Raw genomic sequence first — 14,521 nt, 5'->3', positions numbered from 1 at the left:
ACTAAAGAGGGGGCTTGTGGTTTAAGACAACACTAACATTGTCCAAAGCAATAAGAACAACGCTGCATGTCTGGTAGTGCAAACATGTTTATCTTTTTTCACCCTTTTCTTGGCCTCTGCTGCCTGATATCTGACTATTTTCTGCTAAGACAAGATGAGCTGATTTTCTTTTGCTTTTGTGTTATAGGGGATAAGATAAATGAGGGAGATATCGATATTACAGCCAGTCCACCAATGGCATATCAGCTCAGTCAGATGGTGCCTGGAAATACATTGCTGATAAATACAGTCAAGCTGGAAGTACTGTAAGGGCACACAGCAAGAGGGCAGGAAAGGAAGTAAATACCAGCTCTTAGCTAAATACTGGGGGAAATCTGGCTGTGGTCTGGAAGTTTATCTACTGTACCAGCCACTTTGGTAGGTAACTAAAGAAAATAGTTAAAGCAGCAGGTGAGTTCTTGCCAGCCACTGAGGAAACTGTGGTTAAGTGTTAATTTGTGTGTGCATGTGTGATGTTAAGGGGAAAAAAATGCTGTGGTAGGCTCTTGTAATAAACTTTGTTATTTAGCAACTTGCTAGACTTGTTTCCATGTTGGAATCAAATGAAGGGAAAACAGCGGGGTGATATGTTCTTGGGCTTTTCTGATGATAGGTGTGAGCTTTTTTAGTCCGTTTCATGCTAATGGCCAAATTCTTGTATTTATTTCAACCAAAAACTGTGTTGCTGCAACCAGAAAATGCAGAACTGGATTCTTAAACATACTTTCTAAGACTTTTCTAGCAGCTCATTAAAGCTTCTGCTCCCACATTAAGGACACAGGTTTGGAAAATCCATCCATCCATTTCCCTGCCACTTACTTAGGTTCAGGTTGTATATTGAATTTTAGATTAAATAAGCATTCCCGATTCCAACAATTACTGGAGAAGAAAATGTAGTGCTACCACCAGCACATTTAAAAACAACTAAACAAAGTGTAGTGGCATACCACATAATCAAATCATAATACAGTGACATATATATCACTGAATACAGACATATGTCTCTCAACCTGCACGGCACTATAAATAAGCTTGACGCCACAATTGCAAAACTGCACCTCTGTTCTGCAGATTGTCTGCTGAAGATGCACAAATTCAAAATAATATTGATGATAATAAACTTCATTTAAAACAGTGGTCCCCAATCCCCGGGCCTCGGACCGGTACCGGTCCGTGAGTCGTTTGGTACCGGGCCGCGAGAGTTGAGGCTCAGGTGTGAAATGTATGGTTTTCAGGGTTTTTATCGGTTTTCAGCGTTATTTTGTTATCGTTTTTATTGTTAACTCGGTTTTCCTGGGTCTGTTCATGTGTGTTATGAATAAATCTTCTTTTTTCGGTACCGGTACTAGTTTTATTTTGTTGCATTTATCTGCAACACCTTAAAGGCCGGTCCGTGAAAATATTGTCCGGCATAAACCGGTCCGTGGTGCAAAAAAAGGTTGGGGACCGCTGATTTAAAACGTACCTTCAAATAGCAAAGTGTATCACTTCAAACACTGAAAACAAACCACACTAAAATATTTAAGACAAGCTAAATGTCTTGATGCGTGCTTAATCATCCATGTAAGGAAATCCCAAAAAGTTGATTCTGTTCATCTGGACGTAACGTTTTCAGTGGGATGAAACGTTTCGTCACTCATCCAAGTGACATCTTCAGTCTCTTCCACTGAAAATGCTACGTTTAGACCAGGGGTGGAGAACTCCAGGCATCAAAGGCTGGTGTCCTTCGGGTTTTAGAAATCACCCTGTGTCAACACACCTGAATCAAATGATTAGTTCATTTACAGACCTCTGGAGAACTTCAAGACATATTGAGGAGGATCAAGGACACATCTAAAACCTGCAGGACACTGGCCCTTGAGGCCTGGAGTTCAACACCCCTGGTCTAGAACAGAATCAACTTTTTGGAAAGATAATCTAAAGGTGTAATAACATTAAGGAAAATCTAAAAAATAGATCAACTGAAATTGGTTGGAAGAGAAGGTAACTGCGTGGTTTGATCTTAAGTTGAATTTGCTGGAACAGTGATTCCTGGGAAGATTGGCAACTCTCTTGAACTTTTTTTCACTTGTGAATAGTCTTTTTCGCTCTAGAATGATGGACTTCATATTCCTTGGAAATGGCCTTACAAGCCCTACCAGATGGATGGGCACAACAGCTGCTTCTCTAAGGTAACTGCTGCATTCTGACGCACACCTGAACGCTTCACTCCAGAAAACACTGCACGTGAACCTGCCTGCTACCTACCATCTTATTTCCAATGGAAGCAGAGTGTACTTAGTTTTTCACAGGGCTGCAGAAACTCCAGTAAAATCTTTTTTTTCTTCATGTCACTACTCTGTGACACAGAGTAGTGACATGAAAAAGGAAAAGAAAATGCTTTAATTTGAGACTATTACATTAAGAGTAGCCACTCCAAAGCATTCAAAATAAATGACAAACAAGTCTTCGGAGCTCGTTATCTTAAATCAGATAAATGGGTTACATATCGCTTTTCGGACAAATAAGGGTGTATACTTATTTCACTCTTGTTTACCTTCCAACAAGACTCATTAATGCAAATACATCTATCAGTCTTAGCACCTATTTTTAAATACAGCAGCTTAAAGTGTCAGATAATTCTTAACCATGATATACATTTTATTTTTCATTTTATCCACTTGGTCTAAAGCCTTGTGTAATTAATGTGACTCACCATAACACTATGTTCTTTGCGTGAGTCTTTTCTGCCTAGTGTTAATGTTTCAAGTTGTTCATAAAATAATTTCTTAACCCGATGGCAAAGAAAAAGGTTAAGTAATATAGCTGAATGCACTTTGAATTAAAACAGATGTCGACAACAGATACCCCATGTTTAAAAGGAGGTGATTTAAATGTAATTAACTTAAACCTCCAGATTTTGTAAATATATTCTAACCATCTGCATTTCTCTCTGGCAAGAGCATCATACACATGTAATATGTATTACAATGACATGAAAATATGCTGAGAATTTGGCCTGTAAGACTTTTAGGAGCTCAAAAGTAAAAACATGAGCTCAATTCTTTGGTATTTCAGTGGGAATGTGTGCAGGAAACAGAGAGACACACTGATATTGACCCAATGAGAAACTGTCCATCGGGAAGATACGAATCAATAACACTCCTGGACTTGATTCTAGATGGCAGGGAGCGATGAGACAGTTACTGAACCAAAGACTAAGGGAGAAGGTACAGGGGCTGAAGTGTGCACTGGACACCTCTGGAAGACATGTGCACTATGCTAGGAGAGCAGGAGAGATGCCATCTAATATTTACTCAGGTGGAATAATACAAGGCCAAAGCTGTACAGTGTGTAGTCATAAAACAAAGAAGATTCTGAAAAATGTGCTCCATATATTGCTAAGAGGAGATAAGCTTTAGCTTAAGTCCCAGATTGTGTATCAATGTTTGGGCCATAAATGGATTCCTTTAACACTTTCTGGGCTACCTTATTAGTCAAAAAGATTAGCTAGGGAATACTGGAAGTCCCTAAAGGATCAAATGTAAAACTGTTCGCACACCAAGTCTGATTTTCTTTTTTTAAACATCTAAGTGTAAAATTATAATATACCAGCATTTCTAGACATACTGCCCACTGAAACAGTAAGTCACGTTTAACCACGCATTCATACAGTGCTTTATTCTATATAGTTATCTCCCTCACATTCAAAACCACCAGTTAATGAACCATATCTAGACACAAGAACTATGCATGAAACATAGTCGTAGACTTTGTCTGAAAAGCAAAGCCGTTGGTATAAATGCATTGAACACCGTTTAGTGCCACCACTACACGTTTTCCTTATGAGTTTTTCCTATTTTCCTATCATTTTCATATTCAAGTCTTTTAGAATGTGTCATGTTTATTTTACAAAATATGGTCCCTAGAAGTGTCTATAAAGGCTATAAAGCAAGATATACTTTAAGACTTCCAGTAAACTACAAAAAAAAAATTAAAATCGTTTTTGTTTTTTTAACATATATTTCTAGTTAGAGAAATTTAAGAGGCTTATCCCTCAAAACTGTAAATACAAAAAAATTGCACAAAATAGTTTCCCACCACAGGAAATTTATTTTAAGTGTCTTCATAGTTTTATTTTTGAAATACACCAATTTTTATATACTTCAGGAAAAACAAAAATTAATATTATAATGCAAATTTGCAAAAAAAAAACAGCATATGCATCAAAATAAACTATTTCCAGCAGTGCAATATGAGTCCTAAGCATCCCAGAAACGACACAGAAAGTCAAAAAGTCAAACATAACTTTTAAAAACACCAGTATAGGCTCATAAGGCCCTGATGGTAAAAAAAAATAAAAAAAATAAAAAAAACTACATTTCCGCATAATGACGTCACTCCCGGTTTTGGGCAGGTAATGGCGGACATGCGATAGTTCACGCTGATGGACGTAGGAAGTGTTACAAACAGCTGATCGGATCGGCAAAGCGTGTTTCTGGAATATTATGTGTTTTTTAGTGCTTTTTATGCAGTTTTTGCAAAGTTATATGTGGAAGGAAACCGTGACCTAGGACAAGCTGATGGTATAAGATGTAAGTACAACTCCTCCGGTTTCATATGCAAAAAAAATTATTGCGCTAGCTTACGTGGTTGCAGTGCTACCGGGATTTAAAAATAGTTATGCAAAACGGAGCGGCCGGCTTTAAAGGGTTAAACATTCCTCAGTTTTCCAATCAGATCCATCACTCCCTCTTCAAAACATCAAGAAAGAGAGAAACTGTCCATCGGCAGCAGCTGATCTCTCAAGATACGAATCAAAAAAGACTCCAGGACTTGCTCCTAGATGGCAGGGAGCAACGAGCTACTGGACCCAAGAGTAAGCCAGAAGGTACAGGGGCTGAAGCATGCACTGCACACCTCTGGAAGACATGTGCACATAACTGATGTTATGTCAGTTATGTTTTCCTAAAATGATACAAAGTAATCGTACTATCAAGGATTTTTTTCAAAGCTTGCTCGTGTTGGAATAGTAGGTGGAGCTTACAACTGTCACACAACTTTACCGTGAGGACTCCAACATTTTATCATCTACTGACCAAAATCCAGCTTATTTCCAAACGGTCATTTGAGATGGTTTGGAGTGCAAATCATTTTCTGCCTGGCTCTCATCATTTCCTCGTGGTTGCTAAAGCCTGTTTTAACTGACTGACATTTAATTTTGAATGAACAAAAGTGACATTCTGTGGTTCCAGTCCATCACACTTGTATCCTATGGATTTCAATAATCATACTTTTAGAATTACATCAAACTTTCTCTGAACCAAAGCAGGTGAAATGATGAATAGACTGGCTAATGTCACCAGACACCACTATAATTTTGCCTCTTGTGTTTTAGAACAGGTGAGTCGTTTTTTTTAGATCGGGAGTTGTAAATTTTCATCTTTTCACGACTGAAAAACATTATCCACATTGCTCCTTGATCACTGATGCTTTCCATTTTTCATGAAAGTGTCTTTCTGGATTATTGGAATAGTTCAGATTCAGACATGTTGACACAGTAGTAAAAAAATTACTTAAAGATTGGTGCCAGAAGTTGAGTTCAGACTGTGAGTCACCTTTGGCTTAGATCCCGAACAGGAGGCCAGGAAGAAGATGGGTGCAGATGCAAACTGTAATAGTCTAATCACTGTTTTGTTGGAAAATCCAAAGGGATGATGTAAGAGATATGGGATGGAGAGGAAATGTAAACAGGGGCTAAATATACAGCTGCATTGTCATCGCAATTAAACTAAATATTTTGTTATTTCAGAATGAACGTGACTGAGTATAGATTTAAGGCAAGGTGTTTTCTGCTGCACTTAAACGCGTCTTGCTGATTTAAAGGTATTTTAGTGACTATATTTCAGAGCATAACAGGTTTATTATAGGCCCTGCATCACAAAGTGTTGATTTTAAGCCCAAGGAGTCTTAAGAAAACCTGCCTGCGCTGCAGCAGGTGCACATTCCTCCAGGGACAAGCCAGGAACCTTGAGGTAGTATTTAACGCAGATGTTTGACCCTACTTAAGATGTTAGCCCTCTATCTTCATAATACATGGTTGGGAGTTCGAGTAAAAAACATACCAAGGTTCATGAAAATGAAAATGATAACGAGACAGTAAATAATGATAGATCACAATTACTTCAAGCTTGTGCAAGAGAAACTTGTGATGCCACAAGAACTATTATCCATCGATCCATACATCCATCTTCTGCTGCTTATCTGGGGCCGGGTCACGGGGGCACGAGCCTAAGCCATGACCTCCCTCTCTCCCTAGCCACCTCCTCCAGCTTGTCCAGGGGAATGTCAAAGTGTTCACAGGCCAGCCGAGAGATACAATCTCTCCAGTATGTCCTGGTTCTGCCCTGGGGCTCCTGCCAGTGGGACATGCCCGCAACACTTCGTGGAACGGTCCTATTTTAATAAATGTCTCATGTAAACTCAACTCAACTTCAGGTTGCTCATAAAGTCCCCCTCAATGATCACCAATACCATTGGTTAGGATCTGATTAGAGAGAGAGAAACAATAATGTGATTCTAAGCCACTTCACCACACCTACATTAGGAAGCATCCAGTGACTCCTGCCTGAGTCACCTCAGCTATCTCCTCTTGATATGAAGAGGTTGTGGCTCTACTCTGAGCTCCTCTCAAATGACTGAACTCCTCATCTTACCTTTAAGTATGAGCCCAGACACTCTATGGAGGAAGCTCATGTCTGCTGCTTGAATCTGACACTTTTTCACTTTCTGTGAACTTCTATCCAATGTTTTAAAAAAGGCAAAGAATACATTTTGCTTATATTACCAGCAGCAATTGTTAAACGGTTAACAGAGCCAAATGTCTTCCTCCAATAACACACCAAACACCACATAAAAATAATGGATAGTAAGTACTGATTGATGGTTTTAGTGGAAACATTTGCCGTCATAACTTAAACTTCAGACTTTGTGAAATATACAAAATAGAGGAAGCTGGTGTATTTACAGTTGGTGTCCTGATTTAAGAGATATTTATACAAGATAAAACACAAGACCTAAAGAAAACCAAGCAATCCTTTCAATTATCAGCCTTCGAATAAATCTTTAACTGTGTCCAAATATGTGTGCCGTTGAAGACAAAGTGATATCATATTTTCTTCAGGCACCCAGATGGTGTGTACTTAATGCAAGACTTCCTCGGATACCAAGTAGACAGCTTAAGATGACGCTCAATCTTCCCAGTGGCAAATGTTTTTTTAATGATGATGGTCCACAGCCCACATGTGATCCCAGTGTATCTGAAAAGAATATCAACTTTAACGCACGCAAAAAAGGGAAAAAATTCAGAGAGATTAGATTAAGTGTATCCGTTTTCATTTGCTCTGAAATTGGTCCAGGGGCCCCAATTTTGGGGTGATGTTGTCTCTGGACAATAGCAGCTGTTCACAGAATGCAGGGGGAACAGGAGAAATCATTACAGTGGGGCTCATCCAGGCTTTCAGTGGCAAAACAGAGAGGCGAGCCAATATAAGTGCCACTTGCATTCTTGTACAGATCTGATGTGCGATGTGATGTTTGATTTAATGGGTAAACAAGCCTTTCATCCACCCTGAAACAGCTTCCAAATGGCCCATGGCATGTTCTCGTTGGATTTGGCTTTTGCAAGTTCAACCAACTAATTGTGCTTTCATTCAAGGAACTATTTCCTGTCAAAAGCTTTCCTCTCTTAGAGGAGAGCCTGTCCAAATAATTAAAATATGCATGATTCAGATCAATCTATTATTAGCATTGTTTGATTGCCATTTATCAAACGCTCTAAAAGATTATTGCATAAAACATGAGGCCAGTTTGATCTTTAGTTTCCAAATTCCTTTCTATATCCCCCAGTGGCAGATACAATGCATTGAGAGACAGGGCACAGCTGCCATGTTGGCTGCACAGACTAACATAACACATAATGCTCTGGCTATCCATTTTCTTTTTATAGACTAAGACACTAGCCATGAAATCCATGTCTTGTAATCAGCCAAGAGTAATATTTCACAGTTAAATGTTATGCTTTTCCTCAAGACCTGCAACTGTGAGAAAGTGTAGCCCCAGCAAAACTGGAGAGAAGAAAAAAGGAGAAGGTGCGTGAAGTAAGAGCTAATGAATAAATAACTTTTCTGCGTGATTTGGGGTATATCATATAGAGATTTCTGTGTGTCTCTCAGGTAAAATCAAGCCGTGGAACTAAAAAGAAAATAGATCCTGATTAGGTGATTCTCAAATATCACAATGGTTGCTTTTCCACACAAAATGTCCTCTTTGTCCACTTGATAGATGGTTGCAAACTGCTGAGGCCTTATCCCCACCTCTCCACAACTCTGTGACCATTCAAGTCAAGGTCATATGATAGCCCTGCAGGACTCTTTCCTTTCTAAAGGCTGTCCACCTTGGTCCTGCTGCTTTGAAATCAAACTTGCCATTGTTATTTTTACTGCCCATGACAAGGACAAAGGGACTGGGCAGCAGGGACACACACACGGCTTGAAATGCAATAGGGCTGGGAATTCCTCTTTAATTTCAATGCTATACTTGATCTCTGGGCTGCATGACTGACCACCTTATTATCTATAGCGACAGGAGCTTATCAATACAGAACTCGCTGGGCCCACAGACCAAAGACAAACACTTCCTTTATGCAGGATGTACCCTCGGGGCATGAGACACGCCGTGCAGGCCAACCAGCTGAATTCCACAACTGAAAGGGTGGGAGACTGAAAATAATTTCTAAACAGCCAAATTAGTCTAACAAAAAAGTAAAATAAATCGGATAACATAAAAAAAAAACTAAAAAAAAAAACCAGAACATAAGCTGAGAAATGTTTTACTCTTTCTCGAGAGCTGAGTTTTCATGGATAATTGATTTTCAACCAATAATTGTCCATTATTCAACAGCAGAATAACTGTATGTATTGGCAGGATATGATTTTAAGACATATATGTATGGTTAAACCTCTGCAAACACACCAGATTAAAGGAAGCCAAACATGTGAGAGGTTTGAAAAGACGAGTACACAGACTACACTGGAAAAAAATACCCATGTCTTTGTGACCTTCTTGCAATTTTCTTTTAAAATAGAGAATAATAATAAAACAAAACAAAAAACAAAGATATTAGTGCCAATTCTTAAACCACTCAGTCATCCAGTAAAAGCTGGTTTGTCGTTACGCAGTTTGAGGCAACATTAGCAAATATTAGAATTGGAAACTGGATCTAATTTGAGGGATGATCATAGGTGACAAGCAGGCAGTGTTTAGTATGCAAATTCAGCTCCTAACAGTTTTCTCACTTTTTTGCAAGTCCTTACACAAGACACTGACTTGCTGTGACAGCCTTGCTGCTTGGAAATGATCTGAGAGCAAACATACCTTACACTCTGATTGTGAGGCATTTTGCCCAATGCATTCTTGAATGAAGCTGCCTGCTGTTACGGAGTGACTGATGGCTTTACTAAAAGTATAAGAAATGCATGTAATTGCTTCTTAAAGGCGGTGGGTGTTTACTTTCAGGGTATATTATGTTCTGCAGTCACTTGAAGACATTTTTGTAACTGAATAAGTGATTCATCACCATTTGATGACAGTATATTATGTTACTCAGTAGCAAACTACATGTTGAGCATGTCATATCTTTGTAATGTGCAGCACTATTCTATATCAACCTGTCAGTTCTGTTTTAATATTTGTGGCCTGTTTGACAGAGTGCCTTTTAAAGGATGATAAAGTAAAATTACTCCTGTTTTGGTATTTTTCTCCGTGATAAACACTGCTCACCTGCTTCACCATTACTGTTTTAGACATGCTAGGCACAGGTTTAGCCATCAAATGTAACAGCTAAACAAGTTTTAATCAAATCTGCTGTGTGAAGAATTAATTTAATAAACTGCTACATGGTTTAAGGCGAATTTTAATCGCATGATTTATGTTCACTGGCAGTATTTTGTGTACCACGTCGAAGAGAGATTTTAAGTTTAATTAATACTAAACATTTCAAAACGTTCTGGATACAGCCAGGACTGGATTCACCCAGCAAACAAAGGTGGTCGACAGTCAAACTGACTTTTCTTTCTTTTGGAATAGAGTGAAACATGAAAACTGAACAGAAGTCAAAGTTAAATGAATTAACAGGAATAACTGGCACAACAACAGGAGGTAGGATGGGGTGGGAATGTGTGGCTTGGCAGGTTTGACTTTAAGAGCAGGGGAGTGTGGTGGTGGGGGCGTTAGGAGGATAATCAGGAGTAACTTCCCATTCAGAGCAGACAAACAAGGGGAAACATTCGTAAACTTTTTTGTTTTTTAATGAATTCACAACCACAATTTAACTGAGGTCTGATTTTCCGGGACAAAACCATAAAAAGCTTCATGTTGTGCTCGCGTTGCCACAGGTTAATGTTAATTAACGATAAATGTTGTTACTAAATGTTTTACAAAAAACAATGTTACCACTTATCAACACTCTCCACTCAAATATTAAAATGTAATGTATTTGACCATAGCTTGACAATTTTTTCTTATTTAATCTTTATTAGTCTATAACATAATCTTTGTCACAGCCTTGGCTAAATAACCATGTGAAGTGTCAATCATTTCCCTGCTTCATATATAACAGAATTGTGCTCTTCCATAGGTAATGTTAGATTGGCTGTGAAATTGCAACATCAGAGCCTTTCAACAAACAGCTGAAGACAAACAGGGAGCAGGGTGGGTGGTGGCAGCACACCTTAAGTTTCAAATGTGAACCTCGCAACAATGGACACCCTCAGGCATCCTGTGCAGGTGTGACCTGGATTTGATAAAACCCTTAACTTCTTACCCAGTGCAAATAAAGTCAGAGCTGCCCAGGTGCAGCTTTTGTTTGTGTCTAACTTTTGGCAGTGCAGCAGCTTTCGCAACAGAGTCTGGGAACCAATAGCACAACAAAGGCAAGGCACTGAAAGCCTTATAGGTTCATTGGATCAGACGGCTAGCAAAGGGCTCCTTCTGCTGACTACAACCTGAACATTTATGAAGCAACTAAATTTAAAAAATACATTAAAGTCAACACTGTGAATACTAAATAGGTCACGCTCCTGGAGGGGTGCAGTGACACAGCACACAAAGGAAAGATGAGTTCTTTTCATCAGTCATGTCTGCTATCAATCTTTTTTAACACCATTGTTAGGGCAAGGACAGAGGAGACAGAATAACCCAACATGTGAATTAATTGACAGGTGTAATTTCAATCTTAAAAGTTGAAAGGCTGAGTGTGACAATAAAAGAAAGACAAAGGAGTGACCCCGTTGACAAATCAGACAAGAGATGACAATGAATGTGTCATGCATCTAAAGGAAAAGCTATAACTCTGCTTTCTTGTCCATTGTGTGGTTTTTCTCCTCACAGCCTTTCAGTGATGAAATCCTTTATGAGAAATTTGGTAGGTGAAACTTGAGACACCAGATGGATTTACAAGAAAAACCATAAAAACTTCCACATTGCATCATACAGATAAGGTCATTTAATCATTTAATTTCAATTCAATTCAAATGTGATAGTTTTTAAGCAACAAACTTAACCCTGTGGATTTGACCAAGAAGAAAGGCTGGGAGTGTTTGAGTGTGTCTGTGTTTAATTGTGGGTCTTTTAAAGCATGCACCACACTTAAAATTAAATGCTTCAAATAATAATAATGTGCAAACACAAAGAAAAAAGAAAGTAAAAAGTAAAAACACATGTTGGACGAGAACTGCTTTGCATTAGAGCACAGTAAGAAAATGAAGACACGAGGACCTGGAATGCATTAGAGGGACTGATCTTCAGGTTTGAGGTGCGTAGCAGGTAGGAAGCTTAAATCTAGTCCTTCCAAAAGCTAACTTTAAACAGTGTGAGAGACATTTTATGATGCCGCGTGGTCTTACTATCGAACCTTATCGAAGACAAACAGGTGTAGTTTTACACTTTCACTGAAGGGACTTTAGGTGTAACTGAGAGAAGAGGAAAGAAATTTAAACTGAGCCCAAATTTTTCATGCAGCATGACTGTATTTGTGTCTTTTCGGGGGGGTTTGCACATGTTAGTATGGAAATACAGCATGTGTGGTATTTATGAATAACACTGGGATCAGCGCTCACTAACAGATTACAGCGAATGTATTATAAACAATACATATGGTACAATACCAGTCTGAAGCTATGTATGGAACTGGCCTCAACATATGTTTTACTCTGTGTCGACACATGTGCAAATATTGTCTCTGGAACACATCTGTGTAATGTAAATATACCAATGAGGTCAAGCTTCGTCAAACTGCATTAAGACTACCTGTTACATAAACAGTTTCAAAGAGGAGGAGTATTAAGCGCACCAATGTGGGTTCAATTTTAAGCAGAAAAGAGCTGAAAGGAAAATAAACATCTTCCCAATCCAATTTTTCAGCAAAGGGAACTCTTAAAAGGTGAAAAATAAGAAGAGGTGGGAAAATATTATGTCAGCAAAACAGAGGTAGGGATGTAAACTGTAACGTTTTGCTTGTTTTTATTATGACTCTGTTTTCTGCATGCAGGAAGAAATAATACATTTTCACTGGATGTTTCTGTGAAAGAAAAAAGTTGGCTTAAGTTATTACGGGATAAAAGAAAGGGGAGTGGGGGCTTTTACATGGTAGGGTTTACTCTGTTAACAACCAGCAGGGAAGCTTTTGGTGTTACTACTCCTACTCCCCTCCATGCACTTCATGTGATCTCATAATTGCAAAGCCCACAGGGGCAGGTAAATGGAGGTCAAACAAAACTCCTTTTTGTTACTCCAGCATCTTGGAAGTGAATCATTTGAAGTCTATCAACACTAACACTCCCTGCAGAACAATGCAGTGTACGTGCCCTCAAATGGTCCACATTCCTTTCATCATATAAGTAAAGACTGAGAATTATGTTAAAAGTAACTGTTTGCAATGAAAATAGTCAGCTTCATGGTCACGAGCTGAAATCTTTCCCTAGTGCATCTAGGTTTAATTAGGCATACAGGTTTTGCCTGTGATCCAAAAACATCTCACTCAACAGCTACGTCTGAGACTGGACAGATGGGTAAGTAAAACCCAGAAATAAGCAAGTCCTGCCACTTAGAAACCATCTTGGTAACACAGTAACACTTCCAGATAGTTATTTGGGCAGTTATTTTGAAGGCTCAGTCTAAATGAATATGGACCAATGCATCCAAAGAACAGTTATGTATTAGGATATGAAAGAATATACTGAGAGGAGAAAAACAAATGCAAGAAACCAATGAAGTTCGGTGTAAAAAATTAAAACTGGGTTTTTGAACACAGTTTAGTGAACTTTTTTTAAACAGAAACACCAGAGACTATAGAAATAAAATATCATTGTCGTCTTCAGATTCTGGTTTAGAACCAGACTCTCTAAGCAGGACAATTGCAAAAATGTGATAATGGGATTTGAAATTTATAAACAAAAAACAATGCAGGTAGTTTCAATTCAATAACGGCATCGCAACCTACCAAGAGCAGCACAAATCAGTGGATCGAAAAGTAGGAAACCTTTTAAGGGAGGGAGCAAGTATTGTACTAATCAAAATAACTCTTTGTAAGCTCAGGGTTTACAGATATGTTTCAGTCTGTACACAGCACAGCAATTCAGACTGAATAGAGGCAGCTATAGAAGAATGCATTTTTGATATAAGGGGAAATTCACAAAATATTATTAACAACCTTGACAGCACTGTTTAATCAGAAGATGGGCATTACTACCCATATGGAAAAGATATATATAAATCTTCTAAAGTTTGTATCTGTCTTGTGTGAAACTTGTATGAAAAGCATATAAGAGTGAAAACAGATATAAGATCCCTTGAAAAATTATATAATGAAACTTGTATGTTTTGGATACTTACTAAAACAATGTATGAAAGTAATGAGGAAGTGGCCACTTTCATGAGTACGGTAATCACATATAAGTTTTTACTATTTCTTTTCCATATGGGTGAGGACCAGAAATATGTGGGGCTCAGCTCTAAACATTCACGCTGAATGCAAAGTCACAGCGCTGAACCATCCATGGCTACATTAGGCCTAAATAGGAAGTGCTTTTTTCTGAATTACATTCAGTACAATTTAAATACTTTCCTTCCCACATTTTGCACTGTGAAAGAGAAACATTTAGCAACTTAATCTCTTCAACCAGGATTCCCCAGAAAAGATGTGTGAAAAAGATGCAGACACCATGAGACAACCTTTCATATGAATTCCAAAAATCCAACTCAAACTACCCCTAACCCTATGTGAGTCACCCAAAGACGTTAGAAGTACACGATCACAATAAAGTTAAGAAAGTGCTTCCCAACTTGAGAAATTTGACCTTCGGCACAAAACAAGAATGCAGTTTTATGACTCTTCAACTGAAGGCCTTCATTTCCATCGCATTTGACTAACAATACATCTGGGCCT

At 38.5% G+C, this 14,521-nt stretch overlaps 1 protein-coding gene across 2 annotated transcripts in view; it reads right to left on the bottom strand.

Annotated features, from left to right (window-relative positions):
- Window positions 1-14,521, bottom strand: part of cfap299 (cilia and flagella associated protein 299) — an 83,839-nt gene that overhangs the window by 47,277 nt on the left and 22,041 nt on the right. The window lies entirely within an intron of this gene.

The sequence above is a fragment of the Haplochromis burtoni genome, unplaced genomic scaffold, assembly GCF_018398535.1.
Source record: "Haplochromis burtoni strain Fernald_Lab_line unplaced genomic scaffold, NCSU_Asbu1 Contig_43, whole genome shotgun sequence".
Taxonomy (NCBI): Eukaryota; Metazoa; Chordata; class Actinopteri; order Cichliformes; family Cichlidae; genus Haplochromis; species Haplochromis burtoni.
This window is presented reverse-complemented; position numbering and strand designations above follow the sequence as displayed.